The sequence below is a fragment of the Bicyclus anynana genome, chromosome 6, assembly GCF_947172395.1.
Source record: "Bicyclus anynana chromosome 6, ilBicAnyn1.1, whole genome shotgun sequence".
Taxonomy (NCBI): domain Eukaryota; kingdom Metazoa; phylum Arthropoda; class Insecta; order Lepidoptera; family Nymphalidae; genus Bicyclus; species Bicyclus anynana.
Window position 1 is genome coordinate 17079670 of NC_069088.1, and position 16767 is coordinate 17096436.

The window sequence follows — 16767 nt, forward strand, 5'->3', positions numbered from 1 at the left end:
AGACTCTATCATCACTTACCATCAGGTGAGATTCTAACTTGTAAAGAATAAAATAAGGTCTGGTCCTATAGTGGGCTATTAAAATAGGTTGGTATTGATTATAATGATAATGTGTAGCTACCACAAGCTCTTATTCCATGTAGTAGTAGTTGTAGCAGTAAATGAGGCTTGTTGGATGAACGGGTTACAGCTCAGGGTGATTGTATCTAAACAACAAACTGTTGTTTTCGCTCACTGTCACATACAACTAACGCCAGCGCGCACGTATCACGAAAGCCGCAAATCGCAACCGTGATTTATAAAAGACCTAATATAGAATCTGTGAATAATATATGACCCAAACTGTTGACAATCTGTGCACTATAAAAGACCTTTTTTTAACGTTCGAAGTTTAAATATATTTTTTTTGTGTCCGGGTTCGAAATTGTGTTCTGTATTATTTATGTGGTGTTTTTTGTTTTTATTTTGTAAGTGATTTGTTTTTATATTCATCGCAGTAAGTAGATATTGAATTTTCTCTTTTTGCAGTTATTTTTCCCAATATTTTCTAAATTCTGTAATTTCTCTACTTATTTGTTTTACCCGTGTGATTCCCGTTTTCGTGGGAGCACGGGGATAAAATATTAAATAATAGCGGATGCCCGCGGCTTCATCCGCATAAAATTTAGTTTTTCACAAATCCCTCAGGAACCATGGATTTTTCCGAGATGTAAAGTATCCAGTTAGTAATCCAGAGTAAAATCTATTTCAATTCCAAATTAAAATAAAAGCCTCAATAGCTCAACGGTAAGAGCGGTCGGATTCATCACCGAGGTGTGGTGGTTCGATCCCCGCCCGTTGGTCTATTATCGTACCCACTCGTAGCAGTCTTTCCCGACTAGTTGGAGGGGAATAGGAATATCATAAAATATATAGCAAATATTCTTTAAAAGAAAAAAATCAGCCAATTCGGTTTAGTAGTAGCGGCGTTAAAGAGTAATAAACATCCATACAAACTTTCGCGTTTTTAAGATTAGTAGGATTACTCGCTGATATTTTTAAAATAGAAATAAAAGTTGAACAAGCAAACAAATTCAGATCCGCATTGAAATGTAAATAACTCGACTTTATGTATAATCTTGTACATATTGAATTTATATTATAAATTATGTATCACTTATTATAAAATAATTTTATAAAAATTTAAAAAATGTGCTATCACTATTGACGTAAAGATATGTGTTAATTACCGTACTAACCGTTGAAGTAAATAAATGAATTCTGATTAGAGCATTAAGTTATAAATATGTACCTATTGTTTAGTTTTAATGTATTTTGTACTAAAAGCATATAAAATCTCTTGTCCTAAGTTAATAGAAAGTGGTTCAAAGTAAGCTTTGAAGCTTTGACCCTACAAATACTGTGTAACATCCTATATAAAATAAAAAAATATCACACATATTATAAAGGCGAAAGTCTGTGTCAGTTTGTTATTTTGATGAAAATATGGAGAACGATATTTTTATTCTCTACAGGTTAGCCCTTGTCTACAATCTCACCTGATGGTAAGTGATGTTGCAATCTAAGATAGAAGCGGGCTAACTTGTTAGGAGTAGGATGAAATGCACACTCCTTTCGGTTTCTACACGACATTGTACCGGAACGCTAAATCGCTTGGCGGTACATCTTTGTCGGTAGGGTGGTAACTAGCCACAGCCGAAGCCTCCCCGCCGCCAGACCTGGACCAATTAAGAAAACCTCAATCAGCCCAGCCGGTGATCGAACCCAGGACCTCCGTCTTGTAAATCCAATTTACCGCGCATACCACTGCGCCACGAAGGCCGTCAAAATACCTAATGGTTTAGTCTTGTAACCTATTCATTGGAATAGGCAATTTTTTATACCGGAAAATTTTTTTTTCGCGTGATATCTATGTGTAAAACCTAATAATGCTACATGCGCATTATACTACTAAACAACATACATACTACATACTAAACAAAACTATAAGTTCAAGAACTTGGAGGACTTGTTATTAAATATAACTAAATCAAAAACAAAAAAAGGGTTATGCCCAACGATTGGAGTAGGTAAAACATGATATAAAACGAGTATTCGTGCAGTCAGTCAATTTGTACCAAAATACTACACATAAACAAAGAGCAATTATATAATTAAACTAAGAATCAAAATTGTTAATTGTACGTTGATTGTTATGCAAGTTAGAACAATGTCCTTAATAATAAATCAGTGGACGCCAGCGACTTCGTCTGTATAGAAACCCTGACACACAACACTATATTCTTTAATCTTCTTATTATATACAAATTACGTGTCTTCTTGTTTGTCCTTGATGGACTCTTTTACTACTTTAGGGTATGGCCCCTTCTTCGGGGAGACTTTTCGCTATAGACCGTTGTCAATTACATGCTCGACAGCGAAGAAGGATGGTCTCAATTTGCCTACTTTTGTGAGACAGTTATCGGTTTAAAGAAGGCATCAGAAAGAGCAGGCGCTTGATTCCGACCGGTTCCGCAGAGGTGGTAGAAGGCACAGGTAACAAGCGCACCTCCTACCAACCTTGTAGACACCACTGAGTGCATCAACAAGCGCGTGGGGATAAGAAATTGGCTGCTTTCACGATCCTGTCGCATCCTAATAGGACTCGGGTAGCTCCCCTGGGTTTTAGTGGCTATTTTGGTCAGAAAGTCCCACATACCCGGCCGTAGAATTTTCTTCTTGTGCACTATGCAGTCGGCATGCATAAAAGCATTTCAAACGACAAAAAAAGGGTAGCGATAGGGGAAGGTTAGGTTAGTTACAGTACGTACATAAGTCAAAGCGAATCTTGACCGGATCCGCTACGTACGTCATCAACCCATATTCGGCTCACTGCTGCGCTCAGAATTAGAGGGGTAAGGCCAATAGTCCACCACGCTGGCCCAATGCGGATTGGCAGACTTCACATACGCAGAGAATTAAGATAATTCCCTGGTATGCAGGTTTCCTCACGATGTTTTCCTTCACCGATTGAGACATGTGATATTAAATTTCTTAAAATGCACACAACTGAAAAGTTAGAGGTGCATGCCTCGGACCGGATTCGAACCCACATCCTCCGGAATCGGAGGCAGAGGTCATATCCAATGGGCTATCACGGCTTCGGATCCGCTAGTTTACTATAAAAAATTGCCCATAATATATTGATGAAAATCCCGGTTTATCCGTTCCAGATATTAGCTCAGACAAACAAAATGGTTGGTTTTAGTATTGTGTAAATAACTATTAAGCACTTGAGAAATGGCAGACATTGTTTATATGTAATTAATGAAAAGGTCCAATGTAAAGATTTGCGATTTCTTTCCCGTTACCTCGCCTTGGATAAAAGACCTCTGAGGTCGATCGTTATTGCAGACTCCAATGTCATGTTAATATAATTTTAGTGTTCAGACATTCATGGATTTTTCCAAAGACACTTCTCATTTTTTATTTCTGCTTAAATAGTGTGTGGTGTGTGTGTGGTTGAGCCGTGATAGCCCAGTGGATATGACCTCTGTCTCTGATTCCGGAGGGCGTGGGTTCGAATCCGATCCGAGGCATGCTCCTTCAACTTTTCAGTTATGTGCATTTTAACTAATTAAATATCACATGTCTCAAACGGTGAACGAAAAACATCGTGAGGAAACCTGCATACCAGAGAATTCTCTTAATTCTCTGTATGTGTGAAGTCTGCGAATCTGCATTGGGCCAGCGTGGTGGACTATTAACCTAACCCCTCTCATACTGAGAGGAGACTCAAGATCAGCAGTGAGCCGATGGGTATGTGGTACATAAAGACAAACTTTTTAACTAGGGTATGCACTACAGGGTATACAAAGTGGAAAATTCCTTCTGCTATTTAGGTCCTTCAGGGTAGGCAGCGCATTTTTGCATCTATGAAGTGCACGCCACTGGTTGCCAGATATAAACAGTTAATTAATTTTATACAAATACCCTCATCAGTAATTATTTAGTCGTCTAATATGTCAAATGAAAGCTTATTGTATGCTTAATTATACTGTATTTAGTTGCATTTGATTTTGAGTTCATGGTTTTCTACATTTTTTATGAATTCATTGCATCATTCATTGCGATGTGTCAATGTCAATATTTTATATCATTTATTTCTTGTCACAATTAACAATAACAGATCAATAACAGATGAAAGTATATTTTCCTTATCCGGATCTTAGATCGTATTAGGTAGGTACCATTAGTAACTAAGAGATATTTTTATTTTTAATTGACGCAAACATACATTTTATGTAAAGCGAGCGAAAAGCTCAAAGCTAATATTTTACAATCGAAACACAAAAAAAAGAAACAACGCTGTTCTGAAACTTCCGGTTTTTTTTTAATTATATAAATTTAATTTAGTATATAATAGTTCATTAAACCCGGACTTGCGAGATCCTGTTAGACTTGACCTGACCATGTGATCACTATTATCAGTCTACGGCCACTGCAGGGCCAGGTCAACAACAATATTTTATACTATAGATATGTTACATGCCTACAAAATCACCGCAAAAGGTGATTCGAATTTATTAATTAATTTTTTTTTTTTTTAATTTTGCTACTCTACTCTACTCTACTCTACCACTCTACTGTGACTCTACTGAGCGCACACACGCACAATTTTGTGTTTACTTACATTATCTATATTTTTTATATTTCCTGAACACACACTCGTCATTGTAATATCACTACAATATTTAGGTATTATTTGCTTAAATAACTTTCGTTGTGTACTATGTGAGTAAATGAAATTAAGACAATTATTAGCCACCTTTGTTCGCCTCAGTTTCGACGAACTAGTGACATATCTTATTCTTTTAAAAAAAAAAGTAAAAAAAAAAATATATCGAATAAGAAAATAAAATATCTAATATTATAAGCTCTTTGGACCAGGGAACAATTTACAGAAGACATCAACCAGTGTCAGCCGTTAATGATAATGACAAAGGCAGATGTCTAACCGTCTCTGAAGTAAGGGACTAAACACCACCAACTTGCTCTACTCAAGGCTGAGATTTGTTACTGAAAGATTCATGGAAGAAAGGAAAGCTTAGAAGAGTCAACAAAATAATAAATTGATTATTCAAATCCATCAAGTCGTTCTCAAGTTTAAGCCTTCCGTACTAACAGCTATTCATTTTTAGGGTTCTGAACCTCAAAAGAAAAAACCCTTATAGGATCACTTCGTTGGTTGTCTGTCTATCTGTCTGTCAAGACCGTTTTTCTCAGGAACGCGTGGAGTATCAAGCTAAATTTCATATCAAATACTCAGGTCTACTGTCCCTTAGAGCTTTGACAAAATAAAACTTCTTAGTCAACACAATCAAAAGATACAGCCTTTTTGCATGTTGCAAATTTTAGACACTCGCAAATTATTCAATAGCAGGGTTCTTCCCGAACTCAGAATCTTGAAATTTGGTACGTAGCACCGTCTTATGGATAGAAGGAAAAATTGTGAAAATTATACATTTTTAGTGACATCATAATATAAAAAAATGTTTTTAATATATTTAGACATTTGCTCTTTCCTCATAAAAGCGTAGAGGTATGAAATGGAAATTTATATCAAATTCTCAGGTCTATAATACCTTTAAGCTGTAACAAAATTAGTACACCTTTATCTCTTCCTTTTGCATCATGTTAAACAGAGAGAGACAGAGATGAATTCGAAACTCGGACTTGTGAATTATACAAAAAATCGTTGAAGAATAACCGCCCAGGTTTATACGGAACCCTCGGTGCGCGAGTCCGACACGCACTTGGCCAGTTTTTATATTCAAGTGTAGATTATATTTTTTCATTTTATATCTCTTATACGGGGAATCTAGACCAAAGAAAGCTTTTTGCGATGCGTTTTACGAGAGCTCTGAATAATATGTTTTTGTGTAGCTTAGCCGTTGTAAAAAGCGGGTCACTCAACCGGCTTTTTGCCTTTACGCAAAAACCCGCACAATACGTGATTGGCGGTAAATCTCTTTGGAGAGAGAAATATTTAGTAGTCAATTTTAGACTATTCAGCTGGCCTATTCACTATTTTGGTCTTTAGTATCAACCTATTAAAATAAACATCAAATCAGTTGAGAAATGCCAATGCCTACTGTATGATATCAACCCGTAGGCACCGGTTAACATTTGTTATATAAAATCTCAATTTCGTGTATGTCAACTAGCATACGCCAAAGATAGTGAATTAGCCTGCAGGTCTATATAAGTACTATGAACTGAAACCAAACACACGCTTCCAATGCGTATTTGTGGATATTTTACTCTTAGCTTTTTGACATGTAAATGATATTAATTATACTAAATTGGATTATGTCATCAGACTTACTTATAAGGTCTGATGAAATGCTATTTTTTTTAAGCTGACAAAGCTCTTTCGGAGCTTTGCAAGTACAGGCGTCTCTTGTTAATGATAATTAACTATTCTTATAATGAAAATTTACGCAGTGGTTTTGTTTTTTAAAGAATAATGCCATATACTTTAAATATAACCTATGAGAATATAGGTTATATTTATTATTATTCCCTTTCAACTATTCGGGAAATACTGTATTAGGTGTGGGTACAACAATAGACCAACGGGGCTGGGATCGAACCACCACCCCTCGGTGATGAGCCCGACCGCTCTTATCGTTGAGCTATTAAGGCTTAATTACTCGGATCTTAACAGACTTGTGACAATCTCAAATGTCATCATCATCATGTCATTTCACCAAGGCCAATGATCGAGTTTTTCGATTTTTGGTTTTTAGTTTAAATTATTATAGCACATAAAAATAAATTTAACAATAATGTTATTTATTTATGACATGTTATATAGAAATAAAACCTCGAACAAAGGCCAGGTCGGTATAATTGAAAACGTGCAATGAAGGTAATCAAGAATGCAGACTGTACGTATAAATACTCGTATTTGTTATTTTCTATAATTTGTTTGATGAAATATTTTTATTTTTATGGAAGATTGATATAATACATTGACAATATAAAATTTTGATAAGGATAAGGTAAAGATTGACTGTGTCTGTTATTTTGTCCGCGTAATTTTCTATTGATCTACTTAGTTCACATTTTGCAAAGCAATGTAGACTTTTCTGTTTCTGAGTCTGTTGGAAAGAATCTCTGGCCAAAAAGTCGTCATTCTAGTTGATTTTATGATCTTCGGAGGTTTTTAAATTTTATAGTTATATTAATAAATTGAGAGCCGTTATAGCCTACTGGATATAACCCCTGGTACGTAGCGTAGGTTTGAATCCGGTCCGGGGCATGCACATGTTTTATAATTAAATTAGCATTTGTTGTCGGACAAGTCTAAAACATGGCTTGGAAGGAAAACGCCAGAGCACCATTGTTGCCTTCATATTAATTTTGTTTATCAAAACTTCACGCAAGCCGCCTTCGTGATATGTTGTTGTCCGCCAGCACCAGATAATCAAAATTTCATTCCATTATCATGCAAATGAATCTCGTCATAATACTATACTAAGGCTGTAAAAGAAAATTTGACTGAATATTAAACCATAATTTATACTATATTCGTATAATAATATAAAGAGTACTAGCTGACTTTGCTTTTTAGTGTGAAAAAAATATTTTCACACTAAAAAGCCACGTTATTTGTGAGTGTCAAAGGCTATATCTTATCCCCGTATTTTCATGGATACGAGAACTAGGCTGGTGAAACCGCGAGGCGACGGTGGATAGTCTATACTAATATTATACAGATAAAATTTGTGAGGTTGTAGGGGGTAAACTCTTTATCTAAATCTCTATCTCTATCAAAATCTACTGATTATATAATGATTTATATATTTAGTCAACATCTGAGGATGCTCCGGTTTTGGGGTGAAACGTACGTAGAGAGTATTTTATCGGACCTGGATGACGTTGTCGCATGGGTTCGTTGGCTTTTCACGGATGATAGCAAAATAAATAAATCATTAAAAAATCATGATGAACTTCCGCAAAGTAACACCTGATTCTATCCAATATTTAAAATCTACTGATTAATTTTGAATATTCTTTTACCAATAGGAAGCTAGATTATTTGTGAGTATCATAGGTTATATTTTATCCTAAGGGCACGGGCACACGAGTGAAACCGCGGGGCATCAGCTAAAATATTATAAAGAGGCAAAGTTTTTGGTACTATATTTTAATCTCTGGATAAACTAAACCGATTTTAAAAATTATTTTACTGCTAGAAAGCCCCTTTATTTGTTAGTGTTGTACTTACTTTGTCGGCACTACATAAATAAAACTGTGAGGCGTCGGCAAGCGATGAATATAACTTATGGTTAGAATTCCTATCTAATAAAAAAGTGTTATCAAAAACGAACTACATTAAAAAAAGTTATGGGTGGTTTTAATTTACAATTAATAGATATACACTCAATCATCCCCTATTTTCCTACTCTTGGGTTGGTTTTTTTTTAAGTTCATATAACTACTCTTTCTAATTAAAAAAATATTAAAATCGGATTACTAAGTAAAAAGTTACATGAAAAAAAATACATTTCGAATTGCGAACCTTCTCTGTGTATTTTATTGGTAGAAAAAGGTTTTTACTGTTAATTTATTTTCTTGGTTATTTTAAAAAGTTATTTCTATTCGTTTATCTTGTTTGGCTTCTGAATACAAGGTGTCCCGTAAATAGCATACTCTAAAGATGATGCGTAAATCAAGGTCTACTAAAATAACGTATGTTGGCAAACATTTGCGTTGATTATCTACTGGGAAATTATTTTTTAATAATTGTTTGAAACAATTATTTTAGTAATTAGACTTTAATGTGTATTTTATTATAGGTTTATTCATTTATGTATTTATTTATTTTTAATTGTTATTTGTATGTTTTATATTCCTTTTTTCTCTTTACGTGTTTGCACTTTTCCATATATTTATTATTTATATAATTTATATAATCCTGTATAAATACCACTAAAGATATACGATACACCACGAGAGACCACTGTATAATATACTAGCGGACACGGTCAAGTTTCGCTTTGATTTATGTATGGTACATAAGTTACAGGGTACATAGGGTAGGGGATTCCTTACCCTATCCCTCCCTTGATAGACGGACAAACACACAGACAGATCGACAGACGCACACACTTTCACATTTATAACATTAGTATCTATGTATCTATCTATAACTGTAATGCCACGGCTCGTAGTGGTCTAAGATCCGGCATTAGAAATATATAGCCTCATCTGTTATTTATTAGTTCTAAGAAATAAATTATAGATAATATTCACAGTGACACATTGCAAATAGGATGCGCTCCATACTCGTAAGTGCCATATGCTATGTGGGTTGCCTAGTTCAATTGGGGTCGGATAGTGTTAAATGACTAGTGGATGCCTGCGATTTCGTCCGCGTGACACTCGATGTAAACTTTCTACTACCCCTACCCTACCCCTACCGTACTCCTACCCTACCCCTACTCTGCCAGTACCCTTAATTTTTTTTAATTTCTTCTGTCGTAAGAACCTTCTCCTGAAAATGACAAACACTTCAAAAAAATATATACACATCAAACTATATAAATATAGTTCACGAGTGTTGGCGCGACCAAGTATGGATTTATTTTTTTATTAAATTTATTTATTTATATCTATTTCATTTTCTCATTGGTTAATTGTCATTGGTTAATTAAAAAAATAACAAAGGGTATTTTTATGCCGGATCTCGTACTATAATATGATGTTCCAAGTAGTTCAGCATTTGATGTTTAGTTACCTGTGATTGTATTGATGTTCAGACGCTGTTATCAGATGAACAGAACTATGTGATAGCACGCCGCGTAAAGACAAGTGTTATATTTATTTGTACATTTTACTGGGGTAAGTGAATTTCTTTTTACGAGCTTTTAATAATAATTTGTCTGTAGCAAGCATCCGTGTGTGATTCCTGGTCCTGTTATCGTTATTAAAATAAGAGATTAAAGTAGGATAATTAATCAGTTTAAAAAGCAAGTGATTTTTTTTTGGTATTTAGGAACAGGCTGGTGTTATATCAGGCAGGGATACATATAGGGCTAATAAACTAAATACCTACTCTCGTCAAGTTAGTGATAAAATATTGATTTTTATTCAATATATCTATATACTTATAATAAATCTGTAGTGAGGTCGATTCTGTACATGAAATATATTTCAAAAATAACTGTTAGGGGGTGATTAGTGATCGATACTGATGCAAAATGCAATCAGTAAAATTTTTGTCTGTCTGTCTGTATGTTCGTTATAGAAACAAAAATTACTCGACAGATTTTAACGAAACTTGGTACAATTATTCTTTATACTCCTGGGCAGGTTATAGTGTACTTTTCATCACGATACGATCAACAAGAGCAGAGCAGTGAAGGGAAATGTTGGGAAAACGGGAGAAGTTACTCCATTTTTACAGCGATACTACTGTAAGGGCTGGATTAAAGAGGTCTAAGGGCGGACGAAGTCGCGGGCATCCGCTAGTAATATAATAATACTCCACTAATCATTTTACAAAATACAACAAAAACATAAACGTTTTTTAATTATTTATATTAAAAAAAAACTTTAACCCCCTTTTAACCCTTTACGGATAGAATTTTGAATAATCTTGAATTACATTATTTTTTTATTATTATTATTTTCATGGTAATACACATATATTTTTTTACAAATGTAACTTGAAAAATGAAGGATATTCCATACTTTCGACCCTTGTTTCACCATCTCCTGATTTTATTTTCGCGACAAATAGTATCTTATCCTTCTTCGTATTATGGTCTCAAATCGTTCCAAGTTTAATTTGAATTCATTCAGTAGTTTCAGCGTGATGGCCGATCAGTAATAATACGGACAGACAGACAAATAATAAAATATATATATTTTTGGTTTCAGTATCGATTATATGCCCTTTAAGTAAAATTTTCAAACTATCTTCAATGCCCGGAGTTTAACCTGTTACAGTTTCATTATAAGTATAAATATAAATAGATTATAATCAATTGAAAGGATATCTGAAGTATCACGTGTATAGAAGTATCACGAAATAGATGTTACAATGTTATATTCACATTGATATAATTAACCGGCTCGAGAGAATATTTCGTTATATTAAGTTATACACAAAGATCATAGGCAGAAATAAAATAGTTCCAATATTAATTATTATTATTTCATAGGTAAAAGTCGAAACGTGACGTCATATTATCAATGTTTTTTTTTTTTTGAAGTTTATTAAATTTTTAAATTTCAACCGAATAACTAATTACACTGCAGTGTTTTAATGGATTTCAGCTAAGCACTTGCGAATTACAATAACCATAAATATCTATAAGCTTGTCAAATGTTTGTTAAAATTATTTTATTTTCAATTTTGACTGTGACAATATAATTAATGTATTCTACTTCTTATGTTTCTATTCTACTTGCTTTTTTTAATTATTGTGGTGTACAAAAAATAAGAGTATTAAATTTAAAAAAATATTAATTAATTAATAATTATTATTGTTAATTAGTTATTTTTAATTATAATTTTATTTTATTATAGTACGAGTATACTTAAATTATTTTATTTTATTTTTTTAACGAAGTGTATAAAATATAATAGTCATCGTCATCTACTCCACGTGTTTGCAAATAAACTATTAAATTAAATTTAATTTAATTGACGCTGCAGTGTTGTATAAGCCATTAAAATATGGCTGTAATATACCTTTGTGTTAATTCATTTATTCTGCTGCCATTGTTAACTTTTCCAATAAATAAATAAATTAATTAAAATAAACACTTAAATAGATACATACCTTAACGTTAACTAACTTTCAGATCATATTAGAACATTACATTATTTTATATTTGGTTCACGTTGTATAAAGAAAAGCACAGCAAAAAATATTTCTTTTATTCAAAAAATATTTAATTTATTATTTTTTTTTAATATGCATATTCAATGCATATTAGCCCATTTATCGAGGAAGGCTATAGGATATATATTATCCCCATATTCCTACGGAAATGGGAACCACGCGGGTAAAACCGCGCGGCTTCAGCTAGTGTTTTTATATACAACGTTTACAGTTTTTCTGTAGTGTAGTTAGTATCAGCATTGCACCCGTGCGAAGCCGGGGCGGGTCGCTAGTTGTAAATAAAATAATTTTAACAAAAAGTTCAAAAATTTGACAAGCGTTTTCATTTATATTTGTGGTTATTGTAGTTCGTAAATGCTTAGCTGACATCCATTCAAATACTGCAGTGTAATTAGTAATTTGGTTGAAATTAAAAAATTATTAAAGTTAGATAACATGACGTCACGTTTCGACTTTTAGCTATGAAATAATAATTTAATATTGGAACTATTTTATTTCTGCCTATGATCTTTGTGTATAACATAATATAACGAAATATTCTCTCGAGACGGTTAATTATATCAATGTGAATATAACATTGTAACATCTATTTCGTGATACTTCTATACACGTGATACTTCAGATATCCTTTCAATTGATTATAATCTATTTATATTTATACTTATAATGAAACGGTAACAGGTCAAACTCCGGACATCGAAGATAGTTTGAAAATTTTGTGTTAATTCATTTATTCTGCTGCCATTGTTAACTTTTCCAATAAATAAATAAATTAATTAAAATAAACACTTAAATAGATACATACCTTAACGTTAACTAACTTTCAGATCATATTAGAACATTACATTATTTTATATTTGGTTCACGTTGTATAAAGAAAAGCACAGCAAAAAATATTTCTTTTATTCAAAAAATATTTAATTTATTATTTTTTTAAATATGCATATCCAATGCATATTTAAAAAAAAATAATAAATTAGTAATCTTAAAGTGACCGTTGAATTTATAATTTTACAACTAATGAAGTCGCAGGGGTCCGCTATTTTGGCAACCAGTTTTTTATTTTTTTCAAGGATGTCCGACTTGCCCGGACAACGTTGATCGCTTCAGTCTATACGTGGTAATTGACTCATATCAAATTTAATAATTATAAACAATATTAATTTCGCATAGTACATGGAATAAAGGTCCGAAATACTTGTATATCGATGTAATATAATAATAATAATAATAAATATACTTAAACAATACACATCACTATCTAGCCCCAAAGTAAGCATACAGAGCAGCTTGTATTATGGGTGCTAAGATAGTTGATATTATAATATTAATATACAATTATATACTACATATTAATACTTATATAATGTATAAATACACACAGACACTGGAAAACACTCATGCTCATCACACAAATATTTTCCAGTTGTGGGAATCGAACCCACGGCCCAGGATGCGGAAAGCAGGGTCACTACCCACGCCACGCGACCGTCAAAATTAATTAATAAAAGTTAAAAATTAAAAATCATGTATTTTTTTAAATTTTCCAAACGTCAATTCATTTTGTGACGTCACAACGTTACTTGATATACTAAACGTCAAACTAATTGTTAACAATATTTATGCCAAACGCTCCGTTTGTAAGGAATTCGTTATAGTCATGTCATGAAACAGTTGAAATATAGACCATCATGGCTCGTATTGTCAAAAACATATTTAAAAACTAAAATTTTCGTGTAATCACATCTCAAAAAAATATGAACTTTTTCTTTCAATCTAGTAGAACGATAATGAACTATTTAAGACTATTTAAAAAAAGTGTCCACTAGCCTATTCTGGACTCCAAGGTCGGTACGGTGTTTCTTTATTGTGTTTCTGTATCTTGCCATTGTATCAATGGTATTTTCTAGTATCTTATCTTTAAGGTGGATAGGTATTTATAATGAAACTATTACTCCTTAACATCCTTAGATAAAGCACAAATACAAATGCAGAAGTTAATCCCACTTCACTACAATCGCATATCTTCTTAGGTTATTCCGTGATGACTTTCCTTACGGTATTATTATACTAATAGCATTAACAACTGAGTCTTAGGGCCATAAATCATTTCTCTATATCTATCTCGCTTGCACTTATGGGTCTTATGGAGCCGTCTAGTGAAGGGTGTAACAATGAAAGACATATTATCGATAAGTAAAGTTTATTATCGTATCTTGTTCACAAAATTAAAAAAATTAACAATATTTGATTTAATATAATACATATTTCATATTATATAATTATTAACTAAATAAAATTAATCTTCATCTGAGTCTTCATCATCAGAATCTTCGTCTTCTGCCAAATTTATTATATATTAGTATCCATAGTGCGCAACGAGTAACACATGAATGTATTTATTTAATTGCAGTAAACACATTTATAGCAAAAAAAATACGCAATGCAATTACATTAGAAACCGACCAATCAGAATCGTCCAAATCATTATTGACTCATCATTAGCACGTGCGCAGGTAGCCGTTTATCGATAATTAGGGTGCGCAGGTAGGCGCGCTGCACATTCCTATCTTTTTTGACTTTTATGACCGGACGACTCAGATGATAATGCGCATACTATAGCGACAAAAGAGTGTTTCTTGATTTGCGAACGATTAAAAATTCATATTTTACCTCGACTGGACCATATTTTCTACTATTTTATTCAATTGCATTGAATTTCAGCAAAAATATTGCTCAGGATTCTTTACGAATTTTGATAAAAATTTACATTAAGTACGATAATTCGAAATATAAATTTAAGTTAACATCAATGTATTACAACAACACACGTTATGAGTATTTTTAAATCCTTGAATACCTTTTTTATTTATGAAAACAGCGTGTTAGTTTCATAAATACAATGAATGTTTCGAATCATGTCACGTCCAAGTTTAAGTGAGTTTTAAAGGACATATTACAGGGGCATTTGATCAGCGGTGTGGCATAGGCACACGGCATGTTACAATAACATTTTAGTTATATTACTGCATTGCATTTTGGGTCTCTCCAGACTATTAGAGAAACTGCAACGATGCTTTATCGTGTCTAACGCAGTCGTGTCTAATTTCTATCCATGTTTCTAACAGGAGTACAGTCTGTAAATATCCCCTGAATAGTTTCATATATACATAGCATCTAAATCGCATAGCGGTTTGTCTTGATACTCCCGAAGACCGGCCTAGACATCGCTCTATCTATTTCGACCGAAATCTAACAATAAGTGATAAAAGACTTATTATCTAGAAAACATTAAAGAATACCGCAATTGAAACTGGACAGTAATTATATAGCACTTGTTGAATCCGTCATACTCTTTTGTTACTATCAATTAATAGTAGTATAGTTTTAAAGTGTAGATAGTGGATACTTCAAAAACAGCAGTTGGTTTAATCCACTAAGCGTTGATATATTACTAACTAGCCGACGCAGCGCGGTTGCACCCGCGGAGTTACTGTCCCGTCGAATCCGGTCCGGGGCATGCATCTCCAACGTTTGAGTTGTGTGCATTTTAAGAAATTAAATATCACGTGTCTGAAACGGTGAAGGAAAATATCGTGAGGAATATGTATACCAGAGAATTTTCTTAATTCTCTGCGTATGTGAAGTCTGCCCCAATCCGCATTGGGCCAGCGTGGTTAACTATTGGCCCTACCCCTCTCATTCTGAGAGGAGACTCGAGCTCTGCAGTGAGCCGAATATGGGTTGATAACGAACACGAATTGTACCTATTAGCAATTGGTAGTACGTGATACGATTTATTTAATGCTATTATTGATCAAAATTGATTTTGTAGGTAAAAATGTCATCCGGTAGGTACTCACAACTCTTCGTGAATACCATAGAGTAGGTATTGGCTATTGAATCCTCATTTGAGAAGCCTCTTACTAGTATGTACTATCTGTTTCTATATTCAAGATTCATCAATAGGAACCTATCTTCGGTCCACTGTAGAGCATGAGTCTCCTCTCAGAATGAGAGGGGCTAAGCCTTTCCACCACTCTGGCCAAATGCGAATTGGCAGACTTCACACACGTAAAGAATTTAGAAAATACTCAAATATGTAGGTTTCCTCACGATGTTTTTCCTTCACCGTTTGAGACACGTGATATTTAATTTCTTGAAATGCATATAACTGAAAAGATGGAGGTGCATTACCGAATTCGAACCGTCACCCTCTGAATCGAAGGCGGAGTTCATATCCACTGGGCTATTACGGATATTCAAGATTAAAATGTAAATTTCCAAATAAATAATTTATATTTTTAATTATTATTATCACCATTTACTCATGACATAACTTGACGTTTCAAAAGTAGTTGTAAGCCTAATTGAAGTAAATAAAATTTGACTTTGGCTTTGACTTTATGCAAAGTATAGATAATAAAATTAATATCACAAAAATATTGGCCGATAAATTGTCGTCACGAGAAGAAATAAAGTTTTTATAATAAGTATATCTATAAATTTAATCCACAAATACATTATATGACCTAGCAACTACAGGAAAGAGGAAGATTACGTACTCAAGGTTATTGAATATTTAAATTTTAGTACAATTCGTTTTTTTTAATGAGCTTAATAAAGTCAATATATGAGCCATTTAACCTAATGTAAAAAATGTAATATTTGTATAAAACGTAATTAATATTTGTTTCAAAACTAGACAGTAACATAATTATTGTGTTTGTCATTTTATAATGGACCTTTTCTAGGAAAACCTATTGTTATTTTTCGCATATGGGGTATGTTTGCCGCTATAATTACAAGTTCATATGGAAAACGTTTCGCTGCGTGGTCGAATCAGAATTAAGGAGATCCGCAG

General features: G+C 33.2%; 1 protein-coding gene across 3 annotated transcripts in view; it reads left to right on the top strand.

Annotated features, from left to right (window-relative positions):
- The first annotated feature begins 223 nt into the window (after nucleotides 1-223).
- The window catches only part of LOC112050561 (proton-coupled amino acid transporter-like protein pathetic), a 57329-nt gene continuing 40785 nt past the window's right edge, over nucleotides 224-16767 (top strand). Inside the window, exon 1 of one of the 3 annotated variants that reach the window (XM_052881924.1) lies at nucleotides 224-496. The gene's annotated coding sequence lies outside the window, so the exon portion shown is untranslated. Of the gene's footprint in view, nucleotides 497-9872; nucleotides 9892-16767 lie in introns of those variants that run through there. The other 2 variants (XM_052881925.1, XM_052881927.1) reach the window with 2 other exon arrangements.